The 23,480-nt window shown below is 50.8% G+C and overlaps 1 long non-coding RNA gene across 1 annotated transcript; it reads left to right on the forward strand.

Moving 5' to 3' along the window:
- The first annotated feature begins 3,578 nt into the window (after positions 1 to 3,578).
- Positions 3,579 to 22,568, forward strand: LOC135579793 (uncharacterized). The gene is made up of 5 exons (XR_010473577.1): positions 3,579 to 10,272; positions 12,012 to 12,222; positions 16,780 to 17,031; positions 17,576 to 17,696; positions 22,478 to 22,568. It is a non-coding gene; the product is annotated as an uncharacterized LOC135579793 (long non-coding RNA).
- Positions 22,569 to 23,480: the final 912 nt, after the last annotated feature.

Genomic DNA, 23,480 nt, shown 5'->3' on the forward strand with positions numbered 1-23,480 from the left:
TATGGTGCCACGGGGCAGGATTAGGCCGTCCGGGAGCAGCAGGTGCCGGTGGCCGCAGGTCCCCTCTGGCAAGTGTCCCGGTGGCACCGGCACGCTTTTGCCTCTCTCCAGGGAAAGAAGCCTCTTTCCAGGAGATGGCAGCAGCTTTTCGGAGCTGGGACTGTGTTCCCAGCCTTTCTGAGAACTGGCAGCTGGGAGGCAGGAGGATTAATGGGGACAGAAGACCCTGTTTCCTGGGGGAAACACCCACTTTCTGAGTGAAATGGAGAGGGTGCTTGGGGAACTGCTGCTGTGATGGCGAGCCGGTCCCCAGTGATGCTGCTGGGGCTGTAATGAGGCTTTCCCATCCCACAGGAGACATCACTAACACTTATTGTATAGCCTGGAGTGCTTTCTACCTGAGCTGAAGCTTTTTTATGAGAGTGATTTGAATTAATTTGAAGTAGTCGAGTGAATGCCCCATCCAGCTCCCAGAAAGCCTCTGAGGTTGCCCTAAAGCCTTCCAGAACAAGGCAAAGGGATTTCAGGAAAGTAAATGGAAAACACTTTGGAAATTTGTTGTAGGGGCTGGTATTTGCCATTGTCGGGCTTTGCCTGGCAGGAGGAATTTGCTTGTGCTTGGGGCTGATGTGGCTTTGCCTAAATAGGAGCGCATTGCACGTGGCCAGCAACTCAGCTGCATTTCAGGGTGGAGAGTGGTCTGAGATGGCTTATAACAGTCCTGTGCCCTTCACAGGGCATGGAGGTGAGGTTTGCTCAGTCCTGAAGCCTCTACAGCCTGATTTGAGGCTCATTTTCCATGTGTGTAATCCAGCTAAGTCACCCGCAGCCCTGCCTGCCTCCAGCTGCCGGAGTCTGGTCTGTCCAAGCCATTGCTGGGACATGGCCTACAAAACCGGTTTGTGGGACTTTCCTTTGAATGCTGTGGTGTCTGCAGACTCTTGCTCTTTCCAAACCTCCTGTGAGGTGGCCCCATTTTCCACACCTCTCCCTGCCACTGTGGTGGTGGTGGTGGTGGTGTGCATCTCCAGAACCCCATTGTCTTGTCTTCACCAAGGTTTTGCTCCTGTCTGCTCCTTGCTTTGGCTGTTTGGCTTTTCTGTGACAAGCAGGTGCTAACAGCCCTGTCACTTCCCATGGCCACCCTCCTCCTCCTCCTCCTCTTTCCCCACCAGCTGACCTTGGAACAAGACCTGGGGAGGGAGCCTTCCCCAGCCCCAGCTGACACCTTCTTGCCTTGTGGTTTGTGAGCAGCTCCAGAGACAGCTGGAGGTTCCTGGGCTGCAGAGATATGCACTGCTCATAAATAAACCCCATCTGTCAGTCCTACTGCCCGGATGTCTGTCTGTCTGCCCTGGCCTGGGGAGAAGTGGGGATTAACAGGGGGTTGGTCCCCAGCAGGGTGTTGGGAGCATCCCTGCGGGGTGCACCATGGTCCTTCCATGAGACACGTGCCCATGTGGGTCTGTGCTGGGGCACCCCTCTGTGCGGGAGGGTGGTCTCGGCAGCCATGGGTCAGGGACAGCTATCCTCCCTCAGCTGCTGGACCACCCCTCCTGGCCTTGGTTTACAGGTTGTGTAAGGAGATGGTCCAGGAGCAGGTGTGACTGTGAGCCTGTCCTGCTCCTTGGGCACTTGCTCAGGTTGAGTGCGCCTTGGATTTGTATTTGCACCAGAGCAAGGGAAGCTTGTGGTGCTACCTGCGGTGGCTTTTGGAAACACCCAGGAGGAGAATAGGTTCCTTCACCCTCTCTGCCCTAGATCTGTGGGCGCTGAAGGCCTTGCAGGGAGGTGGTTTAATGGCAAAATTTGTCTGGACTGATCCAAATATTGGTCTAACTGTTGGGGAGTGCGGTTTGTTTATTGGAAGTCTCTGCAGATGTGAAATGAGCATCAAGCACTGACCAAGAGGGACGTGGAGGGAGATGTGTGCTACATGCATCCACAGGTTGGTCACTGCTGTCCTGGTGCTCTCGATGTCTTACGAGCTCAACAGCTTTGGGATCATGATTTTTGGTGTACCTGTGCGGTCGTTTAATTCCACTGTGCCTCTGTTTCCCATTTTATAGAATAAGGATAACGGTATGGAAATTCTTTTAAAGGGCTTTGAGATGTAAGAAAAAGAGTGTGAAGGGAGCAATCTCCCAGGTGGCGGCAGGGCGCAAGCAGGGCTGCCAGGGGACAGTTTGCTAAGCGAGGGGAGATGAGATGCCAAGTGACAGCCGCCAGCGAGCTGCTTCCAGAGGGCAGGGTATAAATAGACAACAAAGGGATCTGGCGTCAGAGCAGCGCTCGCACCTTCCTGCTGCCCGGCCCGGCGGGCGTGAGCGGGGAAACGCGCCCAGGGAGCCGTGCCGGCCGGCGGAATCTGCTCTGGGAGTTGAGCACGCACGGATAATGTAATGACAAGATAAGGCATTTATCAGCCTGCTTTGGACCTCTGTCCGTCTGCACTGGGCTTGTTCTGCAGCGCTGACTGGCCATAGCAGGTGGTGCTTGGTTGTACCTAATATCTGCTCACCCCCCAGGCGGAGCCTGGAGCCGCTGGCTCCTGCCTTGGCTGCCCAGACTTCTCCTACACAAGGCTGTTGCTGTCCTAAAAAGGTGTCCTGCTTGTCCCAGCTCTATCCCTGGTAATTTATGGTGACGCCTGCCATGTGCTGCCCCAGGTCTGTGCTTATCCAGCCCTAGCTGCTGCTCCTGCAGGGTGCCTGGGCTCTGCAGGGGGGGCTGGCCTGTTCCCCTGCCCCCCAGTCATGCCAGGCATCTTCCAGCCTCACCCAGGCTTTTCTTGCTGGGCTGCTCTTCCCTTGAGGTGTTGGTGTTGCCAGATGTTCCCTTTACTGCCCGTTTCCCACCTCCTTTAAGGATGGGAACAAAGCCACCAGCCTAACAGTGGCGTGTACATGATGGGTTGTTGCAATAACATTGGTTTTCCATAGCAGCACCAATGGTACAGGGGTACCACTTCTTAAAATTCTGAACGTGGTGCATCAGAAGGCAGAAAGTCCTCTCCAGGCCTCTTGGCTATTTTAAAAATAGCCATAGTTTTCATAGTGTTACCTGGGGCAGCTCTTTGCTGATGCCTTTCAGGCAACTTTTTGCTTTACATCGTCTAGGTTTGTTTTACAGTTTGCTGCCAGGGTGGGCAGGTGTTGGCTCCCATGATGTGTGTGTCCTGCCCTGAGTAGCTTGTGTGGATGCTGTGGAGCACCAGGGACTCGGTGGAAAGAACAGACTTAGGCTGAGGAAGGAAAATACATGGAATGACCCATCACAAGATCTGTGTGATAGGAAATCAGCCCAGCCTGCAGGAATAAAGCCCCAGTTTACATATGGCAGTGCAAATCTGTGCTGCCTTTCCCTGTGGCGGGGAGCAGGGAGAGGCATTTGTGGGGGCGTGCATGGGGCTTGTGGTGAGCTCAGCTGTGAGGATGCTGCAGACTGCGGTGCTGGGGAAGGACAGACGGACTGACGGCGGCATTCGGGGCTGGGAGCACAAAGCAGGGCTGCTCCCCCGACTGTCGGCCATGCAGAATTCCTGGGATATGGAGGGTCTTTTGTGTGGGGATCAGCTGTCGGCTAGCTGCCTATTTTTAGGGTGGCAGATCCCGTGCTATGCAAGGGGAAGGCTGATGGTGAGAGGTGTGTGGGGACGCCTGTGCAGAGCTCACCTGCGCTCCAGCGCCGCGGGGGGTGTTTGCTGCTGCCATTTGCACCGCTCCACGCCTGGGTGTCTGTGCATAACTGAGCAGAGACTTAGCATTTTGTGCACTGTTGTCTGCTGATGGGTTTGGCCAGATTTGCCTAGAGATGAAGTGGGACGTGATGGCAGCACTTGTGTGTCTGTGTCCTCCCCACTGGCTGCTTCAGCTTGAGCCGGGGCAGGGAGGGAGAAATGCCAGGGTTTGTGTTTGGGGTTGTCTTTTATTTTATTTTTTAAGCTTTCTCTGGGTTTGGGGAGAACATATGATCTTGCAAAACAGTTGTTTTTCTTCAATTTACTAAACAGAGCCCTTTTTCTGTTCTGCTTGAGGGGAAGGCTGTGTGCGAGCACGGCTTGTATCGGACACCACAGAGTCCAAGCCAGATGTCAGAGGATGTGACAAAGGGGGTTTCAAAAACTCCCCCGCTCCACAGCTGTGTAGGACAGCACGTATCTTCCTACGCCAGCGCGCTGTTCTGCGTAGATGGACTCGTTCTTCTATGACCAGGTGTATGGAAGTGCATCCACGTGTACAAATACAGCTTTTGGGGGGGTTGTTTGCTCTTCTCCAGGTGTGTGATGTGGAAGCTTTGCTTAAATGTAGCTAAGGGCAAGTCATTCATAGAGCAAAGCTAGTCTTTGCGTAATATTTTTAATCTAATAACATACTAATGGCTGGACGCAATGATCCTGAGGATCTCTTCCAACCAAAGTGATTCTATGATTCTATAATGATGTTTTTCCACTGTCTCAGCTCATGGATTCATCATCCACACTGGTGATGCTGAGAGAGAGGAAAAGAGCCTGTAGCTGCTCTTTTTAATAAGAAAGCCTTGCACACACTTGATGGAGAAATGGCTCTGCCAGCAGCACACACACGCGCTTTCTTTCCATGTGCTGAACTGCTTGAGACGCAGCTGAATTTCTTTAAACAAAAGGCATTTGTTTAAAAACATTTTGACGAAAGTGTTGCAAATGTGTGTGTTTTTTTCCATAGGAAGCAAACACTTATGGAACTGTCTTTACCTGAAGTGAGGTTTTCAGTTACATGGAATTTAAATGTACATGTTTTTCTTTTCCATTTTTCTTACAGAAATGTTTGGGCTTATGTTTTGTCATAAAATTAAAATTTTATTTTTTGTCCTCTTCCCAGTAGAAAAACCAGAGAAAACGGGTACAAAGGGAAACCCGAAACAATGCACCTGCTTCCCAAACGTGTTGCTGAGCACTGAAGGCCATTTTGAAGGCCTTTCCTGGGGAAGGACGCTTTCTCCTGCACCCAGCCCTGAGCAGAAATTGGCATTCTAGAAAGGATTTCCTAAGAAGGAAGGCAGTCACCATGTCTCCTAAAGTTTCTCTAAAAATACACAATCCAAGATCCGGGCTGATCAGGGTGTAAATGTACAGTAATGTGCTATTGTGCTGCGGTTTGGAGAGCCGCTCGGTGCGACTCCAGAGCAAAGGCAAGGGGAACTGCAATTGCTTTGATTTGCTAATTGCATCCCTGGAAAAATACAAAGAGAAGTGATCCTTCGTGCTCAGGCTGTGGCAATTCCTGCAGTAAGAGAGTCCTTGGTTTTCACTTGGTGTGCAGGCCTGTTTATCAAAGGAATGACAAATGTGCGTAATGCTGGGGTGCAGTGGTTCTATCTTGGTTGCTGAAGCTGGGAGGGACACAGCTCCCTGCAACTCTGCTCTGGGTGCCGTCAGTGCTCCACGGTCCTACGGCTCGTCACGGAGATGCTCTGGATCTGTGCTGGAATGAACATGTGATAGGTACAAGCCTGGAGAGAAAGCTGTGTGCGCCTAAAACCTCTCCTGCCTTGAGCCAGGAGCTCCGGGCACACATATTTAGGGCAACTTCCGTAAGCAATGGGGTGGCCTGGGCACCCCTTGCCAATGTGCGCAGGTTAGAAGGGAAGCGTGGAGCACTTTGGCAGCCTGCTGCTCCAGTCCTGGCATATGGCGATGCGACGGTCCGGGGTTGCAGACCCCCTCTGAACAATGCCAGAAATCAAAAACAACAACGAGGGAAATGAGAACTTCAGAGTGGCAGCCGCTACTTTTTCATTTATTTATATTTTTTAAAATAAAAGGCCAAAAACCAGCCCCCAAACCCCAGCCTTGGTCTGGGCAAAGAAACAGTGCAGGCTTGCCAGCACCAGTGGCTTGCAACAGAGCCCCAGTGTTTGCGGAACGGTGGCCAGGGTGTTATGTGTTTGACTCTAAATGAGGTTAATGGAAGTTACATGCACTCGAATCCCCGTGCGCTACTTTGAAAACGCAGGAGCTGCCGGTGGTTATTTATTGATTTCATTTTCTCCCTCTGGCTCGTGTGGGAGGTTGAAAGTGAGAGAGCAGCCGCCTGCGTGCACAGGGCGAACGAGACGGGGGAAAGCGTGTGTGTGGATACAGAGAACGTGGGGCTGGCAGTCAGGAGGTTTGCAGTCCCCAGGTTCGGGGCTTTTCCAGGCACCAGTTCAGGTGGTCTGTGGGGGTTGATTGTATGTGCCCCTCTGTCCTGGGCAGCTTGTTCCCCTTCAAGCTGCCCAGGGCTGTGAAAGCTGGCAGGGCAGAGGAGCAGAGAACTAATCTTCACTCCATAGAGACACTGGTCAAAAACCTGGGGAAAAGTAAACTTGAGTCAACTTAAAAGGCTGATTTATTTGTTAAATTTATTTTTATTTTTTACCCCCTCTTTGTAGCTTTTCAGTATCGCAGCCCACGAAACTTGGCGGTTCCTCAGGATGGAGGAGGGCGGCTTCTGGTTTACATGCAGCAATCGGTACCCAAGCATGCCTGAAACATCTGTCATCAGTGGAAACGAGCATCGCTCTGGCAAGGCTCTTCTTTCTTTGCAGTAAAGAACAAGCAAAGTTGCTTATTTGTGGTTAATGCTTGTTCCAGATGGCCAGAAATAATACATGACACAGAGCCCCACCGTTGCCCAAACTATTGAAGCGCTGTGGAACATGTTTGTAGCACAAAGACAAGCTGGGGGGGAATTGTTTAACTTACTGGTCTCCAGTTTGGAGCGATTCTTTCAGCCACAATATAAATGCAGCCTCCCAGCAAGACTAAACTTTCTCATAGGGGAGAGCAAAATTTGCAGAGGAGAGCTGTGCTCCTCTATCCTCCTCCACCGAGATGGTGGCTTTCACACCATCATCTTAGTGGCCACTTTGAGGCCAGCATTTGCCATCGAAGCAGATACAGACCCTCTGCTTGCCAGCGCAGACAATGTTCTGCCTCTTGTGTTGATACTGTGGACGGGTAGCTGGTGTGCACTTTGTATATCACACCCATGTGCCATGTGCGTATGGGAGTTTTTGCTCTTGGCAAAGCTTGGCCAACTTCTCCACCAGTGCTGCTGCTAAAACTCCTGGGAACTGGGGGGCACTTCCCATTTCAGTGCCACAATGTTGGTTTGATTTACCAGTCCCCCTTGCTCATTCAAGGTGTTTTTTGGTTCTTGCAGTGCAGACAAAGCCCTAACCTGCCAAAACCTTTCTCTGTGAATTGTATAGGGCTGGAGAAAGTCTTCTTTACTGCTTTTCCATTTGCCTGATGGATCTCTTATGAGGTGAGGGACTTCTTGCTGCGTGGTGAGCCGCCTTTCTGGATTGGCGATGTGCTGTGAGTAATCTCAGCCAGCGTGTGGGCAACAGGAGGTTCTGGATGAGCCTGGGACAGAAGTGGGTCAGTGGCTTTTCTGGCCCTCATGCCCAGTGCAGGTTTTCTTTCTCCTGTCCTGGGAAAAGTGACCTAGGGAGAGGTCTGGTGTTTCAAAAGGGGCTGAGAGGAGAAAGAGGCAAAGCTAAACAACATCAGTGTCTTATGCCTGCAGAGTGACAGACATGGATGATGACCCCCTGATATCCCTGCATCTATAAAAGAAATTCTTGTCCGGACTGTCTGTAAATGAGGAAACACTTTCCCAGTTGAGCCCTGGCCCTGTACTCCAGTAACTGGTGGTGACATCCAGCCATGTGGCCTCTGGCAGCTTCCAGAATCCCATTTCCCATGTCACCTCATGTGCGGCACGCTTGCAGGCAAAGGGTTACCTGCTAAGATGCAGCTCTGCCTGATTAAGAGTAACAGCATCTTCCCCTGCAGTGAGATTTGCTTTTTGAGAATTTATCACTTGGGAGCATGACCCCAAAATAACTGCCTGGGCCAGACTGGGGACCCTGTGCATAAACCCTGTGCTCCAGCCCATGTTCCTTTTGTTCCCAGCTGAGTCCTGCCTTGTTCCATGCTCCAGGTGACTGCTGGCAGCGAAACACAGCCAGGGGACGTGTCAGATGTGCTTTCAGGTTGGAGCAAAGATGAGGCAAAGCCTCCATGTGTATTATGGTTTTGACCCCAAACAATACGCTGACGGCATAAATCAGGAGTTGGCTCAGACTCATTTGAAGCTCAGCCCAGGTTTGCTTGAAACTCAGCCTAATTTCTCCTGAAAGCAAAGCTGAGTGGGGAGTTCTGGGTCAGAGAGAGGGTGCTCCACAGGTCACGGCAGCCTGGAGAGCTGCAGTTTATCAGCTCACAGCAGTTATCAGGTCTCATAAGCGAGACTGCCTCTCCTTCCAATTTCTTGTGTGTACAGATCCACGCAGACAAGCAAAGATTCCCTTGGCAGGTCAGAGCAAACTGGGGATCAGCAGCAGTGAGGATCCTGGCTACCTGTGGATCTAAACACAGGCACCTAAATATCCCTCCTTATCAGCCCCACCTGGTAAAAATCTTTATTTCCCCCTATTGCTGCTGTTCCATGTGGGTGCCGGGTGCCCTGACCCGTGCACCAGCCCCTTTAGATGTTGCGTTCCTCGAGCGACTCTGATCCTCAGCAACACCATAGCAGCAGGGAGGCAGACAGCTTTGTGCACTCTCGCTTCCCAGAAACGCAGTAGAAAAAGATGGAAAACAAAATAGAGAGGGGCTTACTGCTTTCATAGTTAACAGCTGGGCCCTAAAATGAGCTGTAATTTTGAAAACCAGTCTGTATTTCTGCTAGGAGAGCAAGCAGCCAAGCGAGGAGGAAACCTGCAAGTAGAAAAATGGAGCTGAGCTGGTAAGTGTCCCTTTGTCGTGGGCTCAGGCTGCTGGTCCCCGTTGGGCTGGGGGCTTCCAGGTAGGGGTAGGTGGAAATGCATGGGTGGGAGGGCATCCACAGGAACGGGGGAAGCTCAGGTCCTACCACCCACTGCTGTGTGAGTGGTGCTGGTTGGGACTGAGGGCTGCCGGGTGCTTGGGGCAGAGGAACCCATCATGTTTTGGCAGCTCTTGCCCCGGCAAAGCCCCTTTGGATTCCAGGAGAGCCGTTTCCACAGCCTGCTTTCTGCAGTCGTTTTGGTTTTATTGCCGTGGGGAGAAGGTTCCTGTAAATGAGTGAAATGCAGGCAGGGGTGATAAAAGGTGCAAATTGAACTGGCCTCATGCGGTCCCTGGGAAGCAGCAGTGGATGGAGAGACTTCCCACTCTTTTACAGCGCTCTCCCCTTTGTAGTAAATTGGGCTTGAGGTGTTACTGCAAGGAAAACAATATTTTTCTGATGGCTCCATTACGGTTGTGACCATCCCCTGCTGAGAGCCCCATGGACTGGTGTTTTCTGTTCATTACACCTTGCTTTGCAAAGACCTAGTTTCCTGCTGGCAGTCTTGTATTCTCCATCTTCGTTTTATTTCCCTAAGAAAATAGGAAGCTAATTATTTTCTTGCACCCATGCCTATCTCCCAAATGGCACCTTCATTACCAATGGGGAGTTGCAAAGGTGGGGTGGGCAACAAGATGCCTTTGAGCTCTCACCCCTGGTGCCCAAGGGCCCTTGAGATCTAGCCTTTCCCCTTTGTTCTGGAGGAAGATTTTTGGAGAGGAGGAGGAGACCCTACCCTGGAGACCCAGGGTCTGAATCTGTAGGAGCCATAGCCATGATAGGGCACCTCTTGCCTTTGGCTTCCCTGCAGCTCGACATCCCAGCAGATGCTCTGCAGCCTTTCCACAAATGTTTGGGAAGAGGAGCCAAAGTTTAGGTCCTTCTGGCAGCGTTTCCACAACAAATCCCTGACTCCCAGGGAAGACAGACGTTATTAACCCAAGCTGAGTCCATGGGGGGTCCCCAGGCCACTGCCAGGGGCTGCTGCTGGGGGCTCTCCTCCAGCTGATGGTGTGAACTGGGGACGAGACAAAGACAGGGGCTCTCTCCCATCCTTGCCAGCTCTGTTTGTCCAGAAAGAGCTGAAATCCTGGCTGTTCAGATGAGGAGATGGAGTATCAGAAGTTCCCCCTCCCTTCAGGGCTATCTGCTTTCCATTTGGCAGGATTAAGGTCTGACCGTCCATCCCTGCTTGCCATTTGTCTGGCCTTCTCCAGTTTGGCAGTGTTCCTTGATACTTGTTTGTCCTCTTTGAAGGTCCATGCTCCACCCTGATGGGGGCTCCTGGTTTTGGAAGCACGAGTGTCCTTACTGAGCCGCGTCCAGGCTGCCAGGCAGACGTTGGACAATGGGGACGTGACTCAGCCCTTCCAGGACATGTTTCCCGGTTCCCAGCTGCTGTAGGAAATAAACAGTAAGTGGTTAACATCAATAGTAAGACACATATAGAAGAAAATATTGTCCTAACAACATGAGATCTATGGTTTAAATTGGTCAGCGACAGGAAATTTGAAATTAAGGACGTACGCTTGTCTCACTTCTCATTTTGCCTTGGGAAATAAAAATAATTCAGGCACAAAGTGAATGAAATGGCACTGGAAATGCCATATTACTGCATTTCCTGCCTTTTATGACAGGGAATGAAGATGGAAGAATAAATGAGGCCTTTTGTGTCCTTCAGTTCAAAGTGATGGCAGCAAAATTCATCCAGGTCTCTGGAGTCAGTGGAGACTGAGACAAGGTTTGCTCAGTTTTGTCGTTGTGTTGTGTAGCCAAGAGATTGGGGGGGCTCTTCCTCTGGGGGCAATTATTGTTGTTCTTTTAGCCCAGCAGTTTATTGGGCTTTCTCTTCGGTTCAGCTCCACCGGGGCTACTTGGATGTCAGAGAACAGGTTCAGTCCAAAATACTTCACATTGACTGAGGTACAGAGACTGTTGAAGGTTAGATATATTTCCAGGTCAAAAATAAATGCAAAGCTGTTGGAAGCCCATCGCTTGTGGGCACCGTCTGGGCATAAGGTCTGAAAATCTTGCACTGTGCCAACAGGTCTGTGAGTCACATTGTGTTGCCACACAGTCACCTCCCCATGCTCTGGTTGATGGCAAGAAGTGTTTGTTCAATGATCGGTTTCATGGATGTCAGTGAGACTGTTGCAGAACATGAGCTGCTGGATAAAGGCCAAGAAAGTCACCTGAATGACTAAAAGATCTGGCAGCCTTTAACTGTCAGGAGACGGTTATGTATTTCTGGAAGAAGGTGTTGGTCCAGAGCTGTTAAACAATCCTGTTGACAAAAAGGTAACTTCTGTAAACTGGAAATGCCTTGTTTGTCTTCAGTTCCACAGCTCACGTGGGAGAATTCTATGAACAGTCTGGTTTGATACATGTTTATGTTGGCTCCCAAACCCAAGAGGAGGAGTAATCAGATTGCAAAAGTATGTTTGCTGGATCCTGGGTCCAGGGGTGCAGTTTTGTCCCAATGTGCCCCAGCATGGAGGAGGGGTTGTTAAGACTGGGACAGATAGACACAAACACCAAAAAGGCCTTTGGGCTGGAAATGTGGTGGCACGTTACATCGTTTGCTCTTTATCCTCTTTTCTGAAGAACTGTTTGTGGACATTTGGAAATTATCTTGTTAGTTGAGTGAACAAAAGAGATTAATGTTGGGCTGGTTCATTTTTCCACTCTCCGCCCTTCTTGGAATATGTTACCGCCCTGTTGCTAACTGAAATAATGGGGACCAGCCCCACACAGCACTGCTGCATCTGTCCCCGTTTCCCCAGAGCAGCAGACTTGTCCCCAGACGCCACCATGCACACACATGCTCATGGGCAGAGGAAAGGAGGAGCTAGGATTCCGCAGAGCAGGTTTTCTTCAGAGACAGCTTGGTCACAGCAGGGTCCCAAAACGCAAGGCTAGCATCCAACGTAATTCCTTTTTACCCAAATCAGGAAAGGCTGAGGGGTGTTAATTTTGTTTGGCTGCATGTATTTAAATGTGTACACGCACACACATTTAAATGCACTTATGTCTATGGGAAAGGTCTGAGCTTGGTCTTGTGCAACTTTTGGGCATGATGTTGGTTTAATTGTTATCTGAATCTGTGACAGTCCTGCAAACAGCCCATCTGTGACCTGCTGTCCTTCCTGCCAGGGTCAACCAGAGGAGCTGGAGGGGCCACCCTTGGCCACTGCCTGTTGGAGCAACCAACCTGAGGAGGAGCAGATGATGGAAGAGTGGCTGTACGTGTCCAGATGCCAGGAAGGATGAAAGCGAACATCTCTCCACTGGGAAGCAGCTGATTTCTCTGCAAGTGCTCCAGGAGACCCAGCCGGTTCTGAATGTCACTGTGGATGTCTCATAGGTATTGAAACCATGACCGAGTTTTGGTGACATCTGCTGGTAGGGAGGACTCTGCTGTTGTGTGAGGTGGCAGATCGGATGTGACATTGAGGCTGTGGGTGTCTGGTGGCAATAACTCCAGGTAGCACATAGAAACACTCATCTCCCTCTAATCAGTGGAGAGCAAGTAGGGTCCTACATGAGCCAAGTCACTCAGCAGTCCACTGGAACCCCAGGGAGATTCTCAATGTGTGCATAATGCACACTTTTTAAATGTATAACACTGATTTCCTCCGTGCTGACCCCACCTGCAGCTGAGCAGGGTTGTGGCCAAGAAGGTGGTGAGGTCCTGGAGAGCAAAGCCAGCATCCAGCTCCTGAGCTGGCATGCCGTGGGGACGTGCTGCACCGCTCTCCAGTGCCAAGGGCTGAGCTATGCTTCCCACACAGCTCGCCAGTGTGAAGACTTCGGTATGCGACTGGTGGGGGTCTGGGAATCTGGCTGCCCCTGGGCCGTGGTGTCTGGAGCGCGGGTCCAAGCCCTTGGAGACTGTGCACCCTGTGACCTCTTGGGAAATGCTGCCGGTGGAGCCAAATTTCTTCCTCCGACTTGCACGCAAACAAACCACTAATTTCACCAGCAGTTGAATGTGCATATCTGAGGGTGAAATTTGGCCAGAAGCGTTTGAGTCTGCCCAAACGTAACCACCCAGGAAAAAAAGATGGGGAATTGCAAGTGACATTTTGCTGAGAAAGAACAAGGGAGGGAGAAAGCAGAAATCAAAGCATTGAAAGGCTTTCCACTAACAAAACTCTTCTGAGCTCTTTGAGCAGCACAATGGTTATTGATGGATTAAAACAGAAAACAGGACGGCATATCCTCTTGAATTTATTCTGGTCCCAATGGACAGCCCCTGGCATCTTTTTTGGAAGAAGCTCTTGAGTAAATATGTTGTCCAACGTGGAAAGATGCATAGCATGTCATAAAAATAATTTGTAATATGTTCTAGGAGACACACCAATGCTGTCGGGGCTGGGGAGCTGCTCAGCTTCACTTTGATTTACAGATAAATACCGCCTGTCTGGGGCTCCCTGTTGCCGGCTGTGCAGGCAAGGCTCCTGGTTACGTGCTGTGCTCTGACTCCGTGGGATTAATTGGGACCACCTGGAAGCGTGGCAGCAAAGGGAAACCCCCCTGATTGCTCAGGGTTGTAAGTTGAGGAGCAGAGCTTGCATAAAGAGGTGATGGGCTTCTCCCATCGCCAGACTGGGGACCTACAGTAACCTGAAAGGCAAAGAGAACATTGTAAAACCAAGACTTTTCAGTATATTCCCACACGAGGCAGAGCTTTCAGCATGGAACGTGGCCATGTCTGCCTGATGTTTAGCATTTTGGGGGTTTTCAGCAGGACATTGAAAGGAAGAATAAAAGCAGGTGCCCAATTGAGATGATCTAATGTTTTCTCAAGTATAACAAAACCTGCATGAGGATATTTGCATTTCAAGCCCGCGGTGCAGCAAAATAAATGCCGGGGTGGAGTGGCCTGGAAGGAGAGGGGATGGGGTTTTATGGGAATACTGCAGCCACAGGTGATTGTTTTGGGCAACACAGCAGTTCACACCGGCCCTGGCAATTTTATTACTTTGCTGACTTCTGTGCAAAGGTAACGCGTGCTGAATGATTAGCTGGGGCTCTGAGTCATTAATTATTAGTCTTTCTCCTGGAAGCGTGAGGCACTTTTCACAGTGCTCTTGGACTTCACCACAGGGGCTGGGACGCAGCAGGAGTGTGTTTCAAATGTAAATAAATGCTAGTGTTTTGGTACAAGGTGGATTTGAGGTAGAAGCTGGGGTTGTAGAAAGGAGCAGGGCGAGCCTGAAGATACACCACATTTTTTAATATGGCTCAGCAAGGATATGAAAAAAAAAGTACAAGTGGATCTGCTGGAAGGGTTAAAATATTGAAGAGAAAAACCTCATGTCTGCAAATGGAAAGAGAGGAAAATAAGCTCTGTGTATGGAGGAGTGAGGTGAAATTAGCTTGTAAGAGCGGGAGCTGCTTACAGGTGATCTCTCAGCACACTGTTTTACATTGTCCACATGATGCTGGCCAGCTCTGCCCAGGAGCCCGTGGGCATGAGCCCCGGCCAGCAGAGAGGAGCCGTGGGGAGTTTGGCTGCAGCCTGGTTTCTGAGCCCAGCTCCAAGCGCTCCCTGACGTGCAGCAGACCGGGATCCTGTCCTCCACCTTCTGCGGTCTCTGATTTTATTTCTAATTTTCCTTTTTCCCCAGCTTGGTTCTTCAACCCATGGCTCCTGTCTCTGCCCCGGCTTTGGCCGGGAGGTTGACCCTTGGCCCTGCGGCTTGCATGGGATGTGCGTGGTGCCTCTGTGCTTGGAGGAGCGTTGTGCTCGGGCCAGTGCGGTGCTTGCTGAGCTTACCGCTCCTGCTTCGGCTTCTGCACCAATATCTGCCATGCTAACTCCGGGAGAGTTCTCCTTGTTTGATTTCAGGCACGGAAACTTGCAAGTGAAGATAACAAGGGGCTATAAAGGGTGGGGAAACAGGAGGAGGCTGGTTTACAAAACACAAGGGGTAACTAAAGTGCTTCCCTGTGAAATTGCCGTGGCCATAGCCGTGGGGGCTGAATGTTAGGGTTTAGGCTCTTTTTATCCCAGCGCTTCCATTTCTGTCAGCTGGGAGGGGGTTGTGGGTGGGTTGCTGTTCCAGACAGGTTCAGCATGCAGCTCCTCATCCTCCCTGCTGGGCTGGGCTGCGGCGCCGGGCGGCAGAGGGCTGCGGGCTCTGTCAGCGGCACCTGAGGTAACGAGGTGGGTGCTGTCCTTAGCACTGTCACCAAGAAAAGCAGAAATGATGCCTTTCCTCCCTCTGCCCCCATTTTCTTTTTAATTTTTAAATGTTTTTTAATTCTCCCCTCCAGAAGGGCTCAAGGAGTGCGTCCTTCCGTGGGTCTCTCCTCTCCACCACCTTGCCTCCCTCCCTGCCCTCCACTGGAGACAGCTGCCAGGAAATATTTCTGCTGTACAGCTGAAGTGAAAACATATGGGGCGGGAAAGCAAAGTGTAGCATTTACAACTTAATTACTGTCCCCTTGGGTCTAGGTGGGGAGAGTGGCACATCGAGCGTACGGGTGCGCATGTGAACGGGGTTGTGACGCCCTCAGAGATGGCGGCTTTGGCTGAGGTGGATGCTGCAGCCCTTGGGGTCCCTGTGAGGAAATGGGGGCTCTTGCTTGAGCATAGGCACCGGTTTATCCCTGGTCTCCAGACCACCGAGGTGGGGCAGGTCCCCTCTGCCCGGGGATGGGTGTCCTCGCCTGGGGATGGCAGTGGGGTGGAGGGGTCTGTGTGAGGAGAGGCGGGAGCTGCCCCGGGCATGGCCGGTTCCAGAAGGTTCTGGTGGCAGCACACAGCCCCTCAGCCCTGCTGGCGTGACGCCTGGGGAAATGGAGATGAGAAAGGGGAAAGCACTGGGAAAGGGAGAGGAATGAGGGGGGGAAGTGAAGAAACAGCTCTGTGGGGAGGAGGGAGGGAGCTCCAGGCGTCAGGGCAGGGACTCCCGCCTCAGGAGACATGGTGGGGTAGGTGTGCGCTGGTGCACGCTTGGGAAAGGGTTTTAATTTTGCCTTTATTTCTCACCATCCTAATCTATTTTGATTGGCAATGAGTTCAATGGAATTTCCCTGAATGAAGTCTGTTTTCCCTGTGACAGTAAGCGGTGAGGGACCTTCCATCCTTGTCCCTACCCATGAGCTCCTCCCTCCATTTTCCCCAAGGGGACGTGTGAGAGTGGCTGGGTGGGTGACAGGCAGCAGGACACGGTCAATCCACCGGCCTCTGCTCTTAGATCACCTTATTTATGTGAGGAACGGGAGGAGAACAAGCACAGAAATGTGGGTTTGGTCTACAGGGCTGTGGGTTTAAGTCTGTCCACTCAAGCCCTGCAGACACTGGTTCAGGTTGATGGGTCCACGTGAGGCTTTTAGTTCAGTTGCTTTGCTGAAAGCAAGCTAAAAGCAGTGTTTGAGTGGCTTTTCAGCTTCAGAGCACTTGATGCTATGGTGATGAACATGAGGCTGCGCAGGTTTGGCACCAAAGCTCCTGGATCTCTGTAATTGTGTGAGAAAGGGGAAAGAACGTGTTTTGTCTAAGAAAGGAGGAAGAAAAGTTGCTTTGATACCTGCAATTGATAAGGTGTTCTGTGAGACAACCTGTTTTGACTATGGGACGTTTGACAGATATGTTCAGAGTTAACTGAAGATAATGTAATTTTATTGCTATTGTGATGTGAGTTCAGACACAGCTACGCCAAGAAAGGTATCTGTCCCTTTGTTTTTTTTTTTTGTAGGATCACATATGCTTTATGTATGGCTATGGATGTGACCTGGTTTAGGGCTAAAAGGGAGCACTGAAGACCACTTCTTTGGATTATTCTTCATGGTTTTGTCCTAATGAAGCTGGAGTGTGAGGCAGCTCATTGAGCTGCTTTGCTGTCGGCACAGCCCAAGCTTTTTATTGGGAAGGATGCTTAACCGCTTACTGTCTGCTCTTCAAAAACAGGTCCCCACAAGAACCCTTGTGTTGACTCTTCGGAAGGGTAGCCCCAAGAAATCAGCCATAGGAATGTATTTACGAAAGAAGTTCCAAGGGAAGGAGGCCTTGATCCACAACGGATGCTTCTTGGCACGGAGTGATGGGAGTGGAAGAAGATATTAGGCTGCTGCTGCAAACCTGCCCGGTATCCATAGAGGCAGAGCAAGAGGAGAGACCCAGTGACCCTGGTGCGCAGCAGGTGACACGCAGTGTTAACAGGTAGATGAATATGTGTGCTGCCGAGATCATGTCATGCATAGGAATTGCAGGCAACCAATATAAACTGCAGCGGGGTGTGCAGGGTTTCTCAGCGGCTGTTGCCAGCCATGGTGTGCGAGGACCCTTGCTGCTGCTGAGCCACGCGGAGCCACGTCTCGCTTAGACACAGCAGTGTGGCCCGCCAACATATTTTGTCAAAACACATAACTGCCTTATTTCATTTTTTGTTATTTCTTTCTGCGTTTGTGCATTTTTTTTAATCAAAACCATCGCTGTTTTATTTCCTTTTTCTAAAGGCGCCAAACAAACAAGCCTTCAAAGTGAAACAAGCCTGATTTTTCTTTTCCCTCAGGAAACTTGTTTTCCATCTTTTTAGAAACCAGTTCTTGTTAGTCCATGATGTTGGGCCTCCCATTCCTGCATGAAGGGAGCGTGAAATGGGGGCAAGGGCTGAGGGGGTCTATTTACACCCTGAGAGCGTTTGGGAGCAATTTTGGGTTCACTGTGCTGCAGTTTCCCCACTTTGCAAAATGCCATTTTCTAGGGAGAAGGGAGAATTGCATGAGTTTGACTTGGATCCTGCTGTGGAGCTCCCTGGTCCTGGAGAATTGTTTTATCCAGTGGAGCAATAAGCATCTGCCCTGGAGCTCTCTGCACACCTGCAGGTATTGCTCATAGTTTAACATGTCAGTCCTTCTATGCATGTTATTTTTTTCATGTCTGCTTTTGCACACGTCATTTGATTTATTCTGCAGAGGAGCTGGAGGACTTGGCCACAGCAGCACAGGGGTGCAGCAATGTCCCTTGCAAAGCTGGCCAGGAAAACATTGCGTGCCTGCAAATATCCCAAACAAACAGGGCAGTTTGGGAGAGTATGGGGGCAGTGGAGTGAAACCAAAACAAACTAGTCCTTTAAAATAATATATGGGGTTGGTCTTCACTACTGCGGACTCTGTGTAATTGTTTGTGCCTGAGCTGAAGTGGCTGTGAAGTGCAGCCACTCAGATTTGATGGTGGTTTACACGTTGTTAAATGTGTGTCCTTACAAGAGGTACCGGGAAATGGAGGCTGTGGGTACTGTGAGGCTGCGCAGTGGAGACCAGGCAGCAGATCCGCCTGCCTCTGCTGCGTGTTGCTCAGCACCTTGGCTCTCCCACACTAGAAACATGCCCTGCTGAGCCTCTTGGTCCAGGCCAGCCACGGTGGTCTTGTTCTTGTGTGGTGCAGTGCTCATTGCAAGGCCCGCCAGGGCTGAGTCTAGCCAAGTGTTCTCAGCCGCAGCATTGGATTTTAGTGGTGGATTTCTCAGTCTTTCAGGAGTGATCTTGCCCATCTACAGCACAACTGACAACCTCCTGACCTGCCCCAAGGAAACTCGATCTTAACCTTTCCCCAAAAGACATCAGAGACTTTGAGGAGGCCACAGAGCCCCTGCCTGAGGCCACCCTTGGTGCAGGTGATGGGCATCTTACAGTGCTGCTCTGTGCCAATGGACATGTATGAGTGGCCAGCCCCAGGTGTTGTGCTTGCCTGTGTGATAAGGTTTGTGCATCTCAGCCTGGGCTACTGTTCCCACCAGGTCCCCAAATTCGACACATGGAGCAGGGAGCTCAGACACCTGCTCCCAGCTGTGTCTGTGGGCAAGGCAGTTGCCACCTTGCCTCACTGGCACCCTGCAAAGCAAATGACAGCTCAGGCTTGTCACTGTCAGTGGCAGCATTTTAACACCTTGTGGCTGTGAGCAATGTTAGTGTCCTGTGCATAACGTGCTACTGGCTGTAACCTAAACCAGGGCTGAATGCATCCTTGATTCCGCCCTGGCAGGAGACAAGAGGATCTTGCACCATCCTGATCTTTGTATGCATGAAGAAAAGCACGGTGTTTTCTTTCTTCAAATTATTTTTGATTTAAACAGGTTGAGCAAGCGTAGCAGAGAGTCACCCTTGCAAAAGGCAACCTGAAAGGACTTTCCCAGGGGGCCAGTCCCCAATCTGGCAGTTATAAAGCTGCTACAGCTGTCAGATAGGCTTCTAGGAAAAACAACAGGACACTGAGTCAGGGCTGACAGCTGAGTTGTACAGGTGATGGAAAGTGATGCTGCCTCACCAGGGACTGCAGTGACCATCAGCCTCTCAGGATGTAAAAAAGCAAACCGCATGCCAGAGCTTGCTTTGGACAAAGCTGATTTGGGAGCCAAATGCACTGGGGTATCTGTGGGTGAGCACAACTGGATTTTCCATCTGGAAGGCATGACTGTCTGGCCCAGAAGCCAATTTAAAGTACAAATTAGATCTGGCTGTTTGTCAGTCTCCTCCCCAAAATGCAATAAGGACAGGGTGGTTATATAATATAAACCATTCTCAGCAATTTAGTGGTCCTGAAACAACAAACAAGCCAAGGGGGGCGAAAAAATGGTTTGCAGAAGAATTCAAAGCTGAAGGATTCAGGCTGAGGAATTTGGCCCATATGATCCGGCAGAGATGTGTGCTGCTATTCCTGTACGTCTTGAAAGGAAACTGCTACCAGATCCTCTGCTATTTTCTGTTCACATGGCCCTACTGATAGGCGTGATATTTCAGCCTCCGCGCTAACCCCCACGCTCCAAATATGCAGGGACACTTGTGCAAGCAGCCGAGGAGGGGCAGCGCTGGGAGGCAGCTCTGTGCACCCACACACGGCACAGCCCCCAGGACAGGCAAACCAAACCTCTGTGCACGACGTGAGTTCTGGTGGCTTTGTGCCGATTGTCACAAAGTCTGTGCTGCTGCACGTCACCTGTGCAGGATGCTGCTGGCGCGAGCAGGACGGGGGCTTGCAAGGTTGGCAGTGGGCAGCAGCACCTGCAAAGGGGAGGCTCTTGCTCCTTTTCACTCCTGACCCCTCTTAAAATAGAGAAGTGTGCTTTTCATTCTCTGCATTGGTAGCAGGAAAAAAAAATATATATGTATATTTCAAGCCTGAAGGATGTGAACCACCACTACAGGCTAATCTCCTACAGGGAAATTGCAAGGGTGTGTTTACTACTTCTTAATATTGATTTAGTAAGTATATATACTTTACTCCCTGCTGTTTGTAATCAGCAACAGGCCTCTCAAATTTGAAGCAGGTACCAGTGCTCCAGCATAACTTCCAATTATTTTTATTCTCATGCGTACGAAGTGGATAGCACTGATTTATTGAGGAGAAAGAAGGAGAATGTTATAATGCATCAAGAGGCGGTTTCAGCTGCCTGTGGTAAAAATGAGGAGCTTGGCTGCTCCACATAGATACTGAGTTTTGTGGCGAGAGGATCCAGATCTTCCCCCTTCTCATCGGGACCTGCCACAATGGATTCCCTTTTTCTGAACCAGCATAAATCTGGAGTGACTACACTGACGTCATTCTGGCGTGACACATAAGTGGCAAAGCCTAGGGAAGCTAAAAAGGGCTTTTTTCCATTGACTTTAATGAGTCTCGAGTGAGAGGAATTGGGCCTTTTCTCTTAAAACAAGCTATTTTCTTGTCACTCTGCCTCAGCCATGGCCCTTGGGTGCCCAGGCTGATGGGGATGCGGTGTGTCTATGGAATACTAAAGCCCTGGGTGTGCCCTGCACGTCCCACATCTGAACTGGCCTTGCAAGGGGCACGTTGGAGTGGAAAAGCATCTTTCCATAGTCTCACTGTGATGATGCTGAAAGGACACAAGCCCCTGGTGGCAGCTAAAATCCCAATGGGCTGGAAGAGACTCCTTAGATGGCTGAGGATCTACTGATGCAGCTGCCTCCAGAAGGCAGCTTAACCACCCTGCCAGGAGGATTTACATCAGGTGCTGCAGAGGCAAAGGTGGTGGGAGGGAAGACCCTGCTGCAGGATGCTCTCCGACACCATCCATCCGCTCTGGGGACGGGGGCTCACGTCCTTCCCGCTTTGCTCTTTCTCGGCTCTCCGTGCTGCTGGAGCGTGGGGATGACCGCGGGGAGCCGCGGTGTGGGAGGCAGAGGGCACGAGCGGGGGCTTTGCCGCATGCGAGGGAAGGGGTGGTGTTGCACAAGGACATTAGCGGTGCTCCTCGTCTCCCAGCTTTCCTCTGTGAGCAATTTCCAGGGAAATTGAAGCCGACTCCGCTCCATTACCTGCTAACCTCCTGGCTGCCAGGCCTGTCTTTTGCATTATGGTGGAGCGGAGCTGCTTTGCGTGTTGCTGTCAGGGTCTAAGCCAGCTTTGATAAAAGACCGAGTGTTGGAGTTAAGAGGAAGTATTTACCAAAAGTTGTTTTCAATTTCCTGAGCTTGCTGTATCCATTCCCCTTCGCTTCTGGACTCCGAAACAATCAGTCTTCTGGGGGAGCCTTGCTTCATTATTTTTGCTCCCCCCAGTGCAGTTGACACTTAGTCTGGGTTTCCCAATCCTCCCAGCTCCGATTCATTAACTTCAAAGCCCGTACAAAGCTGCTGCGGGTTCCCCGGCTGCCTGCACAGGGACACACGCCTGCCCCAGCACTGTAGGGTTTGATTTTCTAGACAGAGCTGTGGCATAGCTCTGCCTGCCTCTGGGTATGTGTGGGACATCTGCTCTCCCCTCGGCAGACCTGTTTGGTGCCTGGATTTGAGGGTTTCCAGCTCACCCAATAGCGTGTTCACCCCACATATGTTGAGTTGTTGTCCCAGGTTGCTGGCAGCCTGGGCACAAGCCTGGTCTGCATTTGCCAAAGGTGAAGAGAAAGAGTTTTCTCAGTGATGTGTGTGTGGAAACAGGCAGCAGAGGATGAATGAGAGCCCTGTGTCTGGTGGAGGTGAGGAGGGTGGGCAGCGAGGCTGAAGGCACTCAGCAGTAGCTTCTCACTGAACTAGTGGTACATCTGTATGCGAATCAGTGGTCTGACTTATCAGTCCCGCGTGTGCCACTGCACCATGGCGAGCACCTCGGTGCGTGGGTAACTAACTGAGCATGCAATGCCTGAGCTTGGCTTTAATAAAGACCGGTTTTCTGCTCTGCAAGGGGCCTGTTGCAGTGGGAACTGAGCAGCTCTCCTGTGTAGCCCAAGCCTTGTACTGGAGAATGCTGTGTTCCAGGGAGAGCTGCCCCTCACACTTGGAGCTGGCTCTGCTGGTTTCGTGCCTGAAAATCTCACCCTTGTTTTTTCCCCTGCATGAGCAGACTTTGAGCATTCAGTCTGGGTGCCTCTTTGCTGCGGCTGGCGCTTTGCACTGCTCCGGCTGTGCTGAGAGCTTGCAGTGGTGGTCTGCACTGGGGATTTCCCAGCTTCACCAAAACCACGGGTGTTTCCAATGCAGTTTTCCTGGGCCAGGTGTATCTCAGACCTGAGCAAGCCCCGTCTCTTGCAGGCTGCTGCGTGAATTTTTAGGCTAGCAAGATATGGGGAAATAGTGCTGCAGGGGTGGAGGCTTTTTCTTTTCTTATTTGTAGCAATGTTGTTGTTCTTAATTACCTTCTCTTTCCCACCCAGCCTCTGCACAAACAAGATAACAGCAAAAATAAGGCTAGCAGAGATGACCATCTCTACAGACTCCGATGGCATTAAGCATGACCCATTAAAAATCAGCTCCAGACCAGGAGGCAGAAACCCAAATGAGCTACTGCCAAAAAGAGGTAAAACTTCTCTCCGCCTCTAACTTGGCTGTGAAATGTTTCTGTTGGGGAAGAAAACCGCTTCTTCTAAGAAGAGCGTGGTTTGTTCAGAGCCTGTCCCTTTGTCTTCTGGAAAAGAGGCAAGAAATTAGCTGAAAACACAGGGAGGAGCGTGGGCAGCTTAACTGCGCACCCAGCGCTTGCCACTCTCCTCCTGCAATGCCTTCCCTCGCAGGGGGCGCGAGGGAGAGGGGTGCTCAGCCTCTAGTAGGGGCTGACCCCAAAGCATGCAAAACCCAGGTTTGCTTCATCTTCCCTGGGGGCTCTGACCCAGGCTCTGCAGGAGCAGGTGCCCAGGCTCCCACTCCTTCCCTGGCACAGCGTTTTAGAGCTATGAAAATGTAAAGTCCCAACCAGATACTACTGGCTTTGCTGCTTAGTTTCTGTACTCGCTGTTGACAAGGCTAAGAGTTTATGTTGTGCAGTGAGCCCCTTTGTTTTGTGGAAGACCAAGTGATTGAAAACAGCCATGATATTACTATGCACGGACAGTACATTTTTTCCATGTATTTTCATAACCCTTTTCCCAAAGGATTGAATGTGTCTTTATTCTATAACTCCACAATGGGTTAGAGCAGCTCCTCAGGCGGGAATTGTTCTGCTCCATAGGCTACTTAATACTTCCTATAAACAACTGCCAAATTAGCTAGGTAATACTTAATATTCCTGACCTGGCCAACGAACCATTTGTAACTGCATATCAGAGGAAAGACAGGGATGGAGATCTCAGAGGTGAACCTGGGGTTAAAGAAGACAAAATACTGGTCATGCTTGTTTGTGTTGTGGTGGTGGTGATTTTTGTTGTTGTTTTTTAAATCAGG

Source organism: Columba livia, chromosome 6 (assembly GCF_036013475.1).
Source record: "Columba livia isolate bColLiv1 breed racing homer chromosome 6, bColLiv1.pat.W.v2, whole genome shotgun sequence".
Taxonomy (NCBI): domain Eukaryota; kingdom Metazoa; phylum Chordata; class Aves; order Columbiformes; family Columbidae; genus Columba; species Columba livia.